General features: G+C 45.0%; 1 protein-coding gene across 11 annotated transcripts in view; it reads right to left on the bottom strand.

Moving 5' to 3' along the window:
• PEAK1 (pseudopodium enriched atypical kinase 1) overlaps nucleotides 1-13,349 on the bottom strand; it is an 81,591-nt gene that overhangs the window by 40,414 nt on the left and 27,828 nt on the right. Inside the window, exon 1 of one of the 11 annotated variants that reach the window (XM_015872440.2) lies at nucleotides 8,348-8,492. The exons of the other annotated variants lie outside the window; for them this stretch is intronic. The gene's annotated coding sequence lies outside the window, so the exon portion shown is untranslated. Of the gene's footprint in view, nucleotides 1-8,347; nucleotides 8,493-13,349 lie in introns of those variants that run through there. 11 annotated transcript variants of the gene reach the window in all.

Raw genomic sequence — 13,349 nt, 5'->3', positions numbered from 1 at the left:
GCTAACCTACCAGGGGCTGTCCCAAGAAACACGCCGAGCCCAGGGCATTACCTTGCATCACTATCATTACCTTCCATCACTACCAATCATTACCTTCCATCACTACCAACCTGCCTCAGTGCAAGGCTGCTCCTCCCAGCCCTCCTGGAGACTCTCAGAGTGAGCTCCTATTCCTGCAGCACTAAGCTACTTGAACTCACCTGTTAACAGTAAGGACACATCTAACGTGGACTGGGAGAAACAGAGACTGAGACCTATGCCTCTGTGCAGGAAAGCGGTACAAAGTCACAATGCTTTTCCACTGCTCCCTACAGAGATCCTGGGCTCAGGCTGCGCAGCAGCACAGGAGACAACATCAGGACTCCATCAGATCAGAGAGATCTAAGTCACACCGCCCTGTTACCACTTCAGAACCATTACACACAAGAGGGTGATGTGATTTGCCAGCTCCAAAATGCAGTGCACAAAAGAGCTGACACACTCTCTGTAGAGCCCTCAGCCCTGCCATTCATTCAGAGAAATCTCTACTGCAGTCTTTAAGGTTGTGAGCTCCAGTTTGCCTTAATAACACATGTTGGCAGTGGGAAATTAATGACATAAACAGTACACTGGATCCCAACTGTTAGGTGAACTGCGATGGTAATTGCTACAACTATGCAGACGGTGTTACTCGTTTCTTTTGCTCCTACGCTTAAAAAGTGCTATTGGTTTCTGCTTTTTTACATCAAAAGCAAACAAAAAGCAAACTGAGCACTTGAGTTCTCTCAGTAAAAAGTGCTGTTCCAGCCTTTAATCCCTAATGACTTTGTGCTTTGTCATTAACACTCCCAGACTGCTGCTCGCTGAAGAGGACGAGGTGTTCCTGGAGCTTCACATTAATGGTGAGCAGAGTGGAACCCTTCTGCCTTGCTAATAGATTCCTCTGCATGCCCAGTCAAGGAGCTGCCCTATTAAGTCCAGGTTCATGAAATAGATAAAAAAACACTGCCCAATTTTAGGATGAGGATCAGTACGCACCATTGCACGCCAAGCTGAACACAGTCTCATGCTTCAGCCCTACCAGCTGGCCAGGCCTTGCTCACATAACATACACCACACTTCCATCATTAACTTCCTTATGAACAACACATCTGGAATGTAAGTTTCACCTTCTGCACACTTGCTAACAGAATGCATCCATTCATAGCTCACTAATCAAACTCAGTATCAGGGAAGAAGATGTACAGAGGAAGAAAGATGCTTGATTTTGCCAAGCCAAGGAACCAGGCTTTGACTTTTAAAACTGTTTTAAAAGAAACCAACTTTTCGTGGGTAACTTGGCAGCTCTTTTACAACAATATCAGGCAGTTACTCAGCAGAAAAAACAGCCATTTGCATAAAGATTCAGGGTTGGATTTCTGAGGTTTCTATGTAGATCTCTGGGAGGATTTTATCATTTTTTGGTTTTATTCATTCTTTACATACCCAGAAAGTTAACCCTTACAACCATCACTTTCTTTGTCTGTGTTAATTACCCTGTCCTCAAATCATCGCTCACATCATCACCACTCAGGAAAGCTCTAAGAAGCCTCCATGCTCACAGTGCTTCCAATGCCTGCGTTTTGATAGAAACTGTAATACGTGCTTTTGTTCCAGCATAGAATTCCTCCAAGCCTGATATAATTCAACATGATTAACAAAAGGACAGTTTCATAATGCTAATTAGCATTGTGTAGTCAGAAGATAGACTGTGGGCCTGTATCTCCAACGTCCCATGTTTAATTTGTTCTCTCGACATAAAAAGACTGGTACATTAAGCATATCTTCTTCTCACATTCTGCTTTTCAGATGAATTGCAATGCATGCAGATAGACTGAAATGCTCAGCAGATGAATTTTGCTTGAATCTCAAGTGCGACAAATTAAACGAGATCTTCACTCACTGCCTTGGGAAGAGATGGCAATGTATTACACTTTACAAGCAACAGCAGTTGGAAATCCAGTTTTGGCTGATGCGCGGTTCTAATTGCATGCTAAAACTTGGAAGACCTAAGAATTGGAAAGGAAAAGAGCAAGAGAGAGACTTCACCAAGATAATGAGAGGGCTGCTTGCTGAAATCAGGGAACATGGCTGGTAAGGTCTGCAATGCTGAGCTAAAGGAGGAAGAAAGCAGACTACTTGTCCTGCCCAATGCATTACCTTAGAGAAATGGAGTTCTGTAACTTGTTTTAATACCTGAAGCCCTAGCAACAAGACAGCTGGAGTGAAGAGTCTGATGGAAGAACTGCATCAAATCTAAGTAGTAGGACTGATTCTGCCTCCAGTCCCCATGAATCATAAACATTGCAAACAGTTACCAGTCCGTGGGGTCCATTGCATTTTGAGGCCCTGTAGGCACTATAAGGTATTCCCAGGATGCAGGGAAAGAATTGAGGCTAAAACTTCCTTTGTATTAACAGGAAGATCCCCCAGCTGCTTGGCAGTGTCCTACAGCCTTAATGTTTCAGGCAGAAGACATTTAACTGTTTCTTAATAAACACAGAACAGATCAACTATTTATCCAGCGCAGATAATAGATCCCCACCTAGTAATTTTCTACTTCTTAAATGTAAATGTCACAGGAAAAACTTATTCCTACTAAATGTTGAGCATGAACCTTAACAGAGAAGTAGGCAATGTGGCAATGAATGATCTTTGCATTTTGTCATCACCAACTACTGTGGCCCATCCGCCCCGAAGCGCCTGTAGTTCCTATCAATCCGCCTTCAGATGTGAAAGGAACAGGCATAGCTTGGGAGAAATGATGGGTACTTCATTATGTGCATTCAGAAAGAACCTGCCACGAAGCATTGCCCCACTGAATGTTATAAAAGTTCTCATAAATATTCATGTGCAGCATTTGTACTCTAAGCATTTAATCACCGCTTTAAAAAAGAAAGGAATGGGGGAAGGAGAGAGGGAGAAATTACTGCTTCCCTCTGTTCCGACCCAAAGAGTCCCAGGCAACAAAATATATGGATTTGTGCACAAATGTTCTGGAAATTAAACAGTACCCAAAGCAGAAACTTACAGAATAGGGACAATAAAGGCATGAGGAGGAGCTTAAAAATAAGATTATACACCTAGAATAAAGGTTGAAGGTTTAAAGAAGCAATGTGAATTTGTCAGAAATCACATAAGCAATGGAGACAGCAGCTAGAGAAGAGCTTGGGCTACCAGCCTTGCTGTCATTTTGCCATTAAGCCACACCAAGATAACTCTGCCTTTTGCATTCTTTTATCCACTGCTGTGTACCAGAAACATTGGGTTTTTTTGCTTAAGAAACATATATAGTTACACTGTAGTTTTGGGCATGCATCCTTTCAGACAATGCACTCTACACATAGCTCCCCATTCAAGATAACTGCAGGAAAAGATGCCATATAGCAAACTCCCTTGCACACAGGGTGAGTATGTCTAGTGCTGGCTGAACTGAATGTAAGCAATAATGCTGCATGAGTAGAGAGTGAGGTCTATTGCTGTGAAATCTGGGTTCCCTCGTGAGTCAGTTCTTGCTCTCAGATGTACTCAACAAACCTCAGCGGAGATGTTCTGGACATACACCAGTTTAGAAACAGAAAACAAAATAAAGAAAGTACATCGATGTCTTCTACATTCCTCAGGAAAACTGCCTCTTGTGAATGGTTTTTGTCATTTACATTGTATTGTGCTTGATTTGTTTTACCAACTTGACTGGAACAAGAGCTCAGACATGAAAGCAAAGCCTTTTCCACAGTCTGGTTCTAATTGCATTAAATCTCGAGTGAGATAGGACATTTAAATAAGAAACAACAACTGCAGCAGAGCCTGAGATAACAGCACACCGAGATAGTACAGAACGATGCAGTACAGATTAGCGTGCTCCCATCACATTCCAGCAGGAGAAACATTCCTCCTTTGGGATAGCACAGCAGGAAGGGCAGCAGGTACTGCTGAGAGCACCCATATGAATGTGCAGAACGGAGCCTGCAAACACGTGGTCTATAAACACAGTAAAAGCTGTTGAAAGTCCACAGCTTTTGTGTTTGATGTTACAAACCACTGCCCAGCTGCACCTCCAGCACAGCTGGTGCAAATGGGAGCCCACACCCACCACCTCCCCTGCAGGGAACCAAAAGGGAGGAAAGGAGATTGCTGAGGGAGGGAAGGAACTGCATCACCTCCCTGCATCACCTCCCTGCACCCCACCTTTTCCCTGGGCTGGGCAGAGGCACAGCTGCAGGGAAGCAGAAGGGCTGGCCCATGGAAAGAGGGGAGGAGGGCAGTTATCGCCTCCCTTTGATTACAGCCAGTTACCAGGCTGACTCAACCAGCAGCAAACCACAGGCAGGAGATTCTACAGTGTGATTTATCAGTGTATGGCTGGAGCTGAACCAGCTTTGCATGTACAGAGCTGCATATCAGCTACAGAAACCTGTCAGCTGTTTTTCCAAAGGCATAACAGTGCAATTTCAAGGAAACTATTTAGATACCCCGAGGACTAACAGACTTATTTTCAGTCAATAAACAGAATCTGTGATTATAAATTCTGTGCTTAGAGAATATAAACTTTCACAGCAGTTCAGTAAATAAAACGCTCTTGTCTAAATAGCAAAACATACATCGACGCTCTATTAGAAAGGTAATCAAGTACACAAAAGGAAATTGAAAAAGTTAATTGCCAAGCACAGAATAAAATTTACCTTCTCGTGTGTACATTCTGCACCTCTGACTTGCAACACTGCAAGTGCACTTATGCACTAATTAGCTCTGTTTGCCCGGTGAATAGTGCCACAGCACCAAGGAATGGCTCCGTGCAGAACGTTGAGCAATAACAGTTAAGAGACCACACTGCAAGAACATTTTCTAAATGGAGCTCAGAGGTATCTGCACAGCCACTGCTGGAGCTGAATTGAATCTGAAAAGAAAATGCATGAAAGTAATCACAAGAAGATGTGCAACTGTGAAATAGTTTTGCACGTAGTAAGCAAAGGAGGAATCTAACTCATACCCCTGTATCAACTCTTGAGTTTGGTAGTAAGTTCCTTGAGGCCCTTATGCTTATCAGATATTGGTGAGCTACAATTAGATGGAGATGCTCACCTCCTTCTACCCTCACCACTCATATTGGCTCTGTTCTTCTCCTGACATCTCCAAACCAACTCATCTTTGGAACAGCAGCACAGTAGCCTGTGGATGGGGAGGAACAGCAGTTTTCTCCTGGACCATCAAGTTGAACTGGCTCGTGAAGACAAGAAATAACCATTCAGAACCACAGAGGTGACGCTGCATGGCTCAGCACATCACGGAGGCTGGCACAGCTCTGCTGTTCTCTGCACCTGAGAAGTAGTGGCCAGGAGAGAACTCCCAGCAGCAAGTTTTATGCAGGCATTGTGGCAGGAGAGACCATTCTGAAGCTCTAGGCCTCACAGGGACTTACTCAAGTTGCTTAAATACTTTCAGTCCTGCTCAAGCATCTCTTATAGAGAATCCCTCAGTCATTCACAGTGACTGGGACAGACTGTCCCAAGCTCTGCAGCCAGGAACCAGCAGACTCCCCAGGGCCAAACACTGCTCACACCATGAGTGGCTCAGCTACATCTCCAATAACACAGCCCTGTGCTACCTATTCTCAAGGAACAGGCTAGTGTGGCTATGGGCTGGCATTACCCATTTACAGGTGGTAATTACCTTTATCATATTAATTAGCTTTTTTTTTTTTCCCGGTTACTAGCATATATCTTCTACATTGGATACCACTGAATTATCAATGCACTATTTAAAAAAAAAACACAAAACTAAACAGAAGACTATTTATTCCCCAAAGAGAGTAGTAATTCTCAGACCTTCTATTTCTGATCATGAGTTGCAATAAGGGCTGAAGACACCAGGGGCTGCACAGAGCACAGATCATGATGACCTGAGCCCGGAAGAGAAAGCAAATTAAACAGTGCCTCCTGAAAGCAGGGCATCTATAAAAGCAAGTGCCTATACAGCAAAAACACAGGGAGATTTATTTCACCAAAGCAGGTGTAACAGATCATGCCTGGCCCACTGTAACTGAGTTACTTGCTTCCACTGACTGCTCCAGCTGACATGCACTCCTGGCTTGCTATCCAAGTTTGGTCATACACAGGTACTCCCTAATACCAAGCTTTACAGAGCACTGACCTCAGATATCAGAGAACCCACCATGCTTTCTGAAGACGCACACTGTCTTCCAATCAGCTGAAATAATGTTTTTTGGCTACAAGTCCTCCTTTTTTCCCAAGACTTGAATTGCTTATTGCCCAGGCAGATAGATCTAAGGATGCTGGTAAGAATTAGGTGCGTACAGTGTCACCAACTCCGTGCCCAACTCCAGTTCTTTGAGATACAAGTACTCCTACATTGCAGGAAACGAGGGCAGCAGAAAACTGTGGATCCTGTGAATATAAAAATCATCTTCAAGTCTTGGAACAATCCAGCCCTAATAACAGCCAGCTGGAGACTGATCTCTTTGCAGCAATACTAAGGTAATTAACCCAGCACTGACTGATGCCAGACTTGAGGACGCTACTGCCAAGGTGAGCGCTGGTATCCATCACTGAAACCAACCTACTGGGTACCAAAGTCTTCAGAATCACTCAGGGACACACAGTTGAGTGCATCTTCTTGGTTAGGTGCTCTCTTTCTTCAGATGCAAAAAAAATGCCTTTTCCACTTAAAAGACAAATTCATACATGTTGATTAATTTAACGTCTCCCTAGTAACACCAATTTTTAGACAAGTTCAGTCCCTCTGGCTTCAAGTTTTTATTCTACAGCCAATTAGTCTTACAGTGAGCAGGAGAAAACACTCCTGTTGCTTTTTGTTATGGAGCAGTACCTGCCAAAGCTTTGATTTCTAGTCACTAATGCGAGAAAGAAAAAAATCTGCAATAGTTTAACTCAATGAAACAAGAATGATGCAAGATCCAAACCAGAAAGACACCACAGAAACCATTCATAAAGACACAGTGCAATGAGAAACACAAGCAGCCAGCCATCGTTAGATCCCATGTGGGTTTACAAAGAAGAACAACCTTGCGCATCCCAGTAGCATATTTGGAGTGTTTTACAAAATCCGGGTGGGGAGGTAAGAATGTGAAGAATTCCAGAGAGGGACTCGTTCATTCTGTGTCTTGTTTTTCCCCCACATCTTCTTATCAAGTCCTGAACAAGAACACCACTCCAGCTGTGCGTGAGCATGGCCAGCACAGCCCCTCTGTAGGACAGTGAGTTCTGATGCCTTCAGAATGGCACAGCAACACAAACCAGAGTGGTAGCATGCAGCTTCAGGTTAAGGTGTTATGTGCTATTTTCCCCTGAAGAAAACACACATTTCATAACCAGGGATGGCAGTTAATGGAATAAAAATAAAGGCTTTGCAAACTATGGTTAACTGTCATATAAAGAATGACTCAAGAGGCACTACTAAAAAGAGCATTTCTGCTTAAACTATAGGTGTGCCTGTGTCCCTGTTTAAGACAGCAATCAGGCTGAAAAGAAGCAACTGCAGAAGAAGAAAGGAGGAAGGATTGTGTGTCACCAGGCGCCTCTTGCTGCCTCTCAGGTGCATTTCAGCCATGCTGCTTTCTGTCCTCATCCCCTCACCCCGCTCTCAGTATTAGCGGGCAGATCAGAAGTATTTACATAACTGCCTATATGCCATTTCCTAATTGGGAGAATATGGCGCTAATGGAACTGCTTTGATTTACAGTGGCGAAAAATAGCACTGATACCGTAGGCTGCAACTCTTCAACATCTGAACAGCACAACTAAAAGAAGATTTTTCTATCGGCAACTACCTAAGAAATCTATTAATGACACGACGTGATTGTTCACAGGAGGAGATTTACATGCAGAGATTATCTGAAGCTGATTGTTCTGTTAATTAGCAGAATCTGAAATGTGTTCAGAGTTCTGTAAGAAGAATGGCAATGCATTTCTTGCCAATGCCGTGTCATACAATATGAAACTAGATAAGAATAAAAAGAACCCAGTATGAAAAACACAATCTAATAATCACCAACTCAGCAGCTCATGAATCAAAATCATGAAACAGAGAACACTAGTTTCACATGATGGAAATGAACGGAGGCTCAATTGGTTACAAACACTGAGGAAATGAAGATGGGAGGCCTCACTGTAAAGAAAAGGCTCCTTATCTGCCAGCCTGCGGAAATGCACAGCTCCCACAGACGGCGATCCCGTCACCAAAAGCACTACAAGCCGATTCATGTGAAACACCGGAGCTGGTTGAAAATGACAAACTGCATTAGTCTGGAGCTTCACGAAGCCTATGAGATGATTTTTCCATCTTGCCTGACCTGCTTGGTTAAGTTTCCAGGGACAGCCGCTGCAGCACCAGCAATCTGAGCATACAACCTTCATCAGTCTTCTGTGGCCAGACGAACCATCAAGGAGGACCATTGGAACAGAGCTGCGCTGGGACCGATCTCACAGGTGAGCGTCAGTGAAGATGAAGACCAAAGCAAGCTGGTGAAAAATCACAATTGGCCTTTGGAAAGAATTGCGTATAGGGACATTAAACAAATACTTCTATGTTGCTGTTGCTTCCTGTGTTGATGTTTCCATCCTGAATCATCGGATTCAGTCATTTAAACTTCAACTGAAAAAGCACAGTCGGGCCTAAAAAGTAGCATGCCAGGCCTCAGGGAAGGACAGTCTTATCTTAACCCCCAAGCCAAGCACATCTTGAGTTTCCTGTCTCTACCTGCTTTTCACATAGAGCCCCAAGTCTTCACTGTAAACCTTGGCTTGATTTTTTTGGCAGGGGGGCTGGAAACAGGTGAATGCTGAGGTCCCTTCCAACTCAAGCCATTCTGTGATTCTATGATTTACACCTGGGCAAAGCTTAATGCCTATGGTGTAGCTGCGTAACCCCATGGCTCCTCATGCCAGCAGGAAGGCAGCCAGCCAGAACACCTCTGCCCAGAATGCTTTTCCAACCATAAGTGCAGGGCAATTGATACAGCAGGTGAAGTTAGGCAAATGGATCAGGAATGCACAAAGGAAACACACTATGCAAATGTAAAAGCATTAAGGGAGCCTTTTCATGGTTATCATCTTAAAAGCATATTTAAGCCAACAACCCCACCTCCTCTAATGCGGGTACTTAGCTGTATCTATAGCACATACCAGGCTGCCTCAGTGCCAGTACCTTATGCTCCTTCCTTGCTCTATGTGCCAAATCAAAGAGAAGGAACAAAAGCTGGCGTTGTTTCTGGGAAGAAGTGGGTTCCATAGGAGCGGGCCGTTCCCTTTCATGCACACAAGGTATGTGGAGCAGCCCAGGGGCACCTGTGTGCAGACAGAGGCAATACCAGGCCTCTCCAGGCATTCCTTTGGAAGGCAGAAGGCACCATGGTGGCTGTGGCACAGCAGTGCACTCAGCTGCTTGCAGCCTCTCCCTGCCATGGGCAGGGTGGTGATTTCCTCTGCGCTGCATCTTCCCCCCTCAGTTTGCTCTTCCCTTCCTGATGATAAATGTGCTTTTTATTATTGTAACCGATTCAACAATAATTTTTAGAAATTTTATCGCTTATTGAGATTTCACTCAGTGAGTCAAGTGGAAAAAATGCATCCCGGAGCCGAGAGAGAACCCTCCCAGCTGAATTCCCTGAGCCAAGAGCTCCTCCCATGCAACGCCCTCCAGCTGCTCTGGGAGACAAGAGGAATCCATCGGTGCGGCACCCTCAGGGCTGAATTCTGCACTGAGGATGGGAAACCACGCCATGGGCTGGAGCCCTGAGCCTGACAGATTTACAGCTGGTGCTATTTCGGTGCTCTGCGAGGCAGCGGCGTATAAAGGAACAGACAAAACATGTCCTTCCAGTTCTCTAACTTCCCCCTGAAGAGAAGGTGGTTGCAAGCCACCTGTACCTCCTGCCTACCGAATAAGACAAACCAAGGCGGAACAAGCTCCCTGCCTAGAAAGAACAAATGAGAGTTTGCACCACTTCTCCATGCATCCTGTCAATATTGCTGGGCTCTTAAGTGTCTTCTAGAACTCCAAGGTCTTTAGTGCCCCGGATCCACAGCTTTGGATGCTACCTCCCTCCTCTTGTTCTCATCAGGAATGCAGACAGAGCAGAGACCTGTGAGCACACGTACACACAGGGAGGGCCATAGAGCGAGGGAGAGGAATAGAGAAGGAATGCTGGAAGAGAACAGTAAATCTGAAAACCTGAAAAAACAAAAACATCTTTTACCATTCCCTCGAGTTTCATTTGTCACCGCTGCAGACGGATGGAATCTGCAAGCCCTACTTTTCTCCCATAGACTAGCTAGGAGAAATAAATACAACACTCAAGCATGGTGTTTCTATATTCCACATCAAGCTGGCACAGAACTGCAAGACTGGAGGCCAGTCGGGGAGAACTGCCAACCTATTGACCCACAGAGGGGCTGAAACCATCTGCTTAGGGCTGGGAGGCTGCTGAGTGCCAGCCTGTGCTTGCACAGCAGACTTCAGATACCTGAATGTGGCTTTCAGATCCGCCTTTAACCCTGCGAGAAGTTCTGCCATCCCAGGGCACTAACAGGTCTCCCACCCAAGTGCTCACTCAGCACAGTGTACATGGGTGGGCCGGGAGAGGGGAACAGATAACCTTGCAGGGTTGAGTAATCCTGTGTGAAACAGAGGAATGCCAGCTCTGTTTCTATATCTTATATTACTGAGATGAACAGCCAAACATCCATAAAAAGCTAAGACATACAACAGCAAGAAAAGCCCAACACTGCATGCCCTTAAATCACAGTAAAAGGAGGTTTTGAATATTAAAAGTTCTAAGTGTTTTGTATTCTAACTAGTAAATTAGAGAAGATGGAGTATTCCTGCTCCCACTTTAAAAAAGATGCCATTTCTGTATTCCACATCCTGGCTGGGACACAGATGTGGGGAAGGCACAATACAGCCCTGCAGTACAAGTCAATGTAGTTTGGGTGGTTTGTACCCAATTATGAGTAGACAGAGAGAACAGGAAAATCAAGTAAAAACAGCAGAAAAGAAAAAGGGGAAAGTGTTATGGAAATATTGTTCAGCAGCAGCAGAAACCAACCTACACAGTGCACTATGTCAATGTGTATACTTCGGAATCAGCTGCCAGATGAATAGTAATCATTACAGAGATGGTTCCACAACGGGTCCTGAAGCACAGTTTCAACAGAGCTGGGAAAGGGATGCAGCAAAAGCCAAAGCTGCTGTTGCTTTTCAGTAATGGAGATGAGATGAACCCCTGGGAACAGATTCCTCTAAATTACCAAGCAATCCATCACACAAAATATTCCAATTTCTTACTGATAAATGAAACTCACAACATTCAGGGCTCACCCAAACATTAGACTTGCAAGGTTACTCAGTTTGATGTCTAGCAGTAAGAAACAGTATCCTCTATAATCCAAACAAATGATCTTACAAAGCTGTATTAAGGAAATAAGAAATCTTATTACCACTCAAGTTGGAGGCGTTTCACAGATCCTAGTACCCACAGTCCGTGTTGTAAGGCATTCCTGCAGGCAATGAGCCCAATGCAGATCTCAGTGCTTGCTGCAGATCTCAGTGCCTGCTGCTTCAGCCCTTCTCTCCATGGCTGCAGGTCAGAGCAGCACCACGTTCTGAAAGTTGCATCTATTTGTTGATAGGTTTCCTAGCGTCCGGATCATCAAAGACCTCAGGAACCAGACATATGCCTCTACTTAAACCCATTTATCTGGGGCAGGGTGCTCACCACAGGCCAGAAGGTGCAAGCAGCTCACGGCCACCTGTGCCATCTGCCCAAGCCCCAGCCTGGGGTGGAAGGGCACAGTAACAGTGAGGCCATCTTGCTAAATGCCACCAATGACAAGGAGGCAAAACTGAAGCAACCCACACGAAAACCAAAGCCATGATGTAGGGGATGTTTTTCCTTCTACTGCTGGCTACAGGTACACCCTCCAAGGGCCATGCATTGCTGCTGAGTCCATATCCTTGTGCACATCGCTGCCTTTTGTGCTCTGAGAGCTGCTCCTTGCTTTCAGATCAAACTGTCAGACACTGAGAATCCAACAACATCAATGCTAATCCACATATCAGCAGGTGGGTATCTTGGATACAAAAACCTGTGAAAACACATCACCCTAAGCACGCACGTTATCACTTCTACATCACAGTGTAAAGAGAGGAAGCATCATTTCCAAACTGCCCATCACGGGAGCATAGCACAGCAGCACAGCTCAATACCACCAGCCCAAGTGTTTCAGAGCCCCCATCAGCACTTCACAGCCCCAGACTTGTGGCTGTGCCAGCCCTGACCAAGGCGCTGCAGGGGCTGTGCAGACCCCAGGGCTCGGACATGGTTGGCACCCGCAGGCTCTCCTGAAAATTACCTGCCTCCTACACTCAGGCATTTTGAAGCAGCATTACCCCACTGCTGATAGGTGGTAAAGGAAAGAGATGCACTCTGCTTTCAGAAGGCTGTAATTATTTTGCTTTCAGAATGGGCTCCTTGAGCTGTAGACAGAGCACATACTGGTTGAAAGGAAAGGAATGAACCTGTGCTGGGAGTGTGCCTTCTTGTCTGGATATATTTATGTTGTTAATATACATTCACAGATGTGCTGGAGAAGAGATTTGGAGAAGGAGAGTTTATAAGTCAAAACGTTTTTTTTTCTGTTTGCTTTAAAAAATACAAAGTTCAGAATGAATACGCTGTTTAAAATAGAACAGACACATACTGAGAAAGCCAGCAGTTAGCGGCTGGCTCACGCTTAAGGGCTCTCAAAAAGCAAGTATCTGTTATTTGTGCATTTAAGGACTTGCTCCTCCTGAGCCACTGATTCAAAAAGCTTCTGCCACCACAAGATGAAGACATCCCAAGGGCTGCTGCGTAGGCTGAAATCCTGGGCATGCTTGGAACACTACTCCTTCACTTGAAGAACAGAAAGATCAGCAAGGGCAGTATGTTTCTGCATTAATTGCTCTGGTTCTAATAACGAGGTCAAAATAAGTCTGCCCAGTGCAGAAGCGAGCTGGTCGTGTGGCCAGATCATACAAACCAAGCCCCAAAAACATTCCTGCACGCTGTGCTGACCTCCCCAGCAACACAGCGTGCCCCTGAAAGGTTACAAAACACTGGTCTGTCAATTGCATGCGGAACTGACAACATTGCTGGCTTCAGACTTGGCCACACAGGGCTTACCATGCCCACAGCAGCGTGCAGCGCTGGGAGGAGGGCAGAGAAAGGAGCAGCACCTGTCAGCACACCCAGAGAAGTCTCTACATCTTTTTTATTGTTGTTTTCTATAACACACAATCTCTCTTACGTCAAC

The sequence above is a fragment of the Coturnix japonica genome, chromosome 10, assembly GCF_001577835.2.
Source record: "Coturnix japonica isolate 7356 chromosome 10, Coturnix japonica 2.1, whole genome shotgun sequence".
Lineage (NCBI taxonomy): Eukaryota > Metazoa > Chordata > Aves > Galliformes > Phasianidae > Coturnix > Coturnix japonica.
The sequence above is the reverse complement of the archived record's forward strand: the minus strand, read 5'-3'. Positions and strand labels throughout refer to the sequence as shown.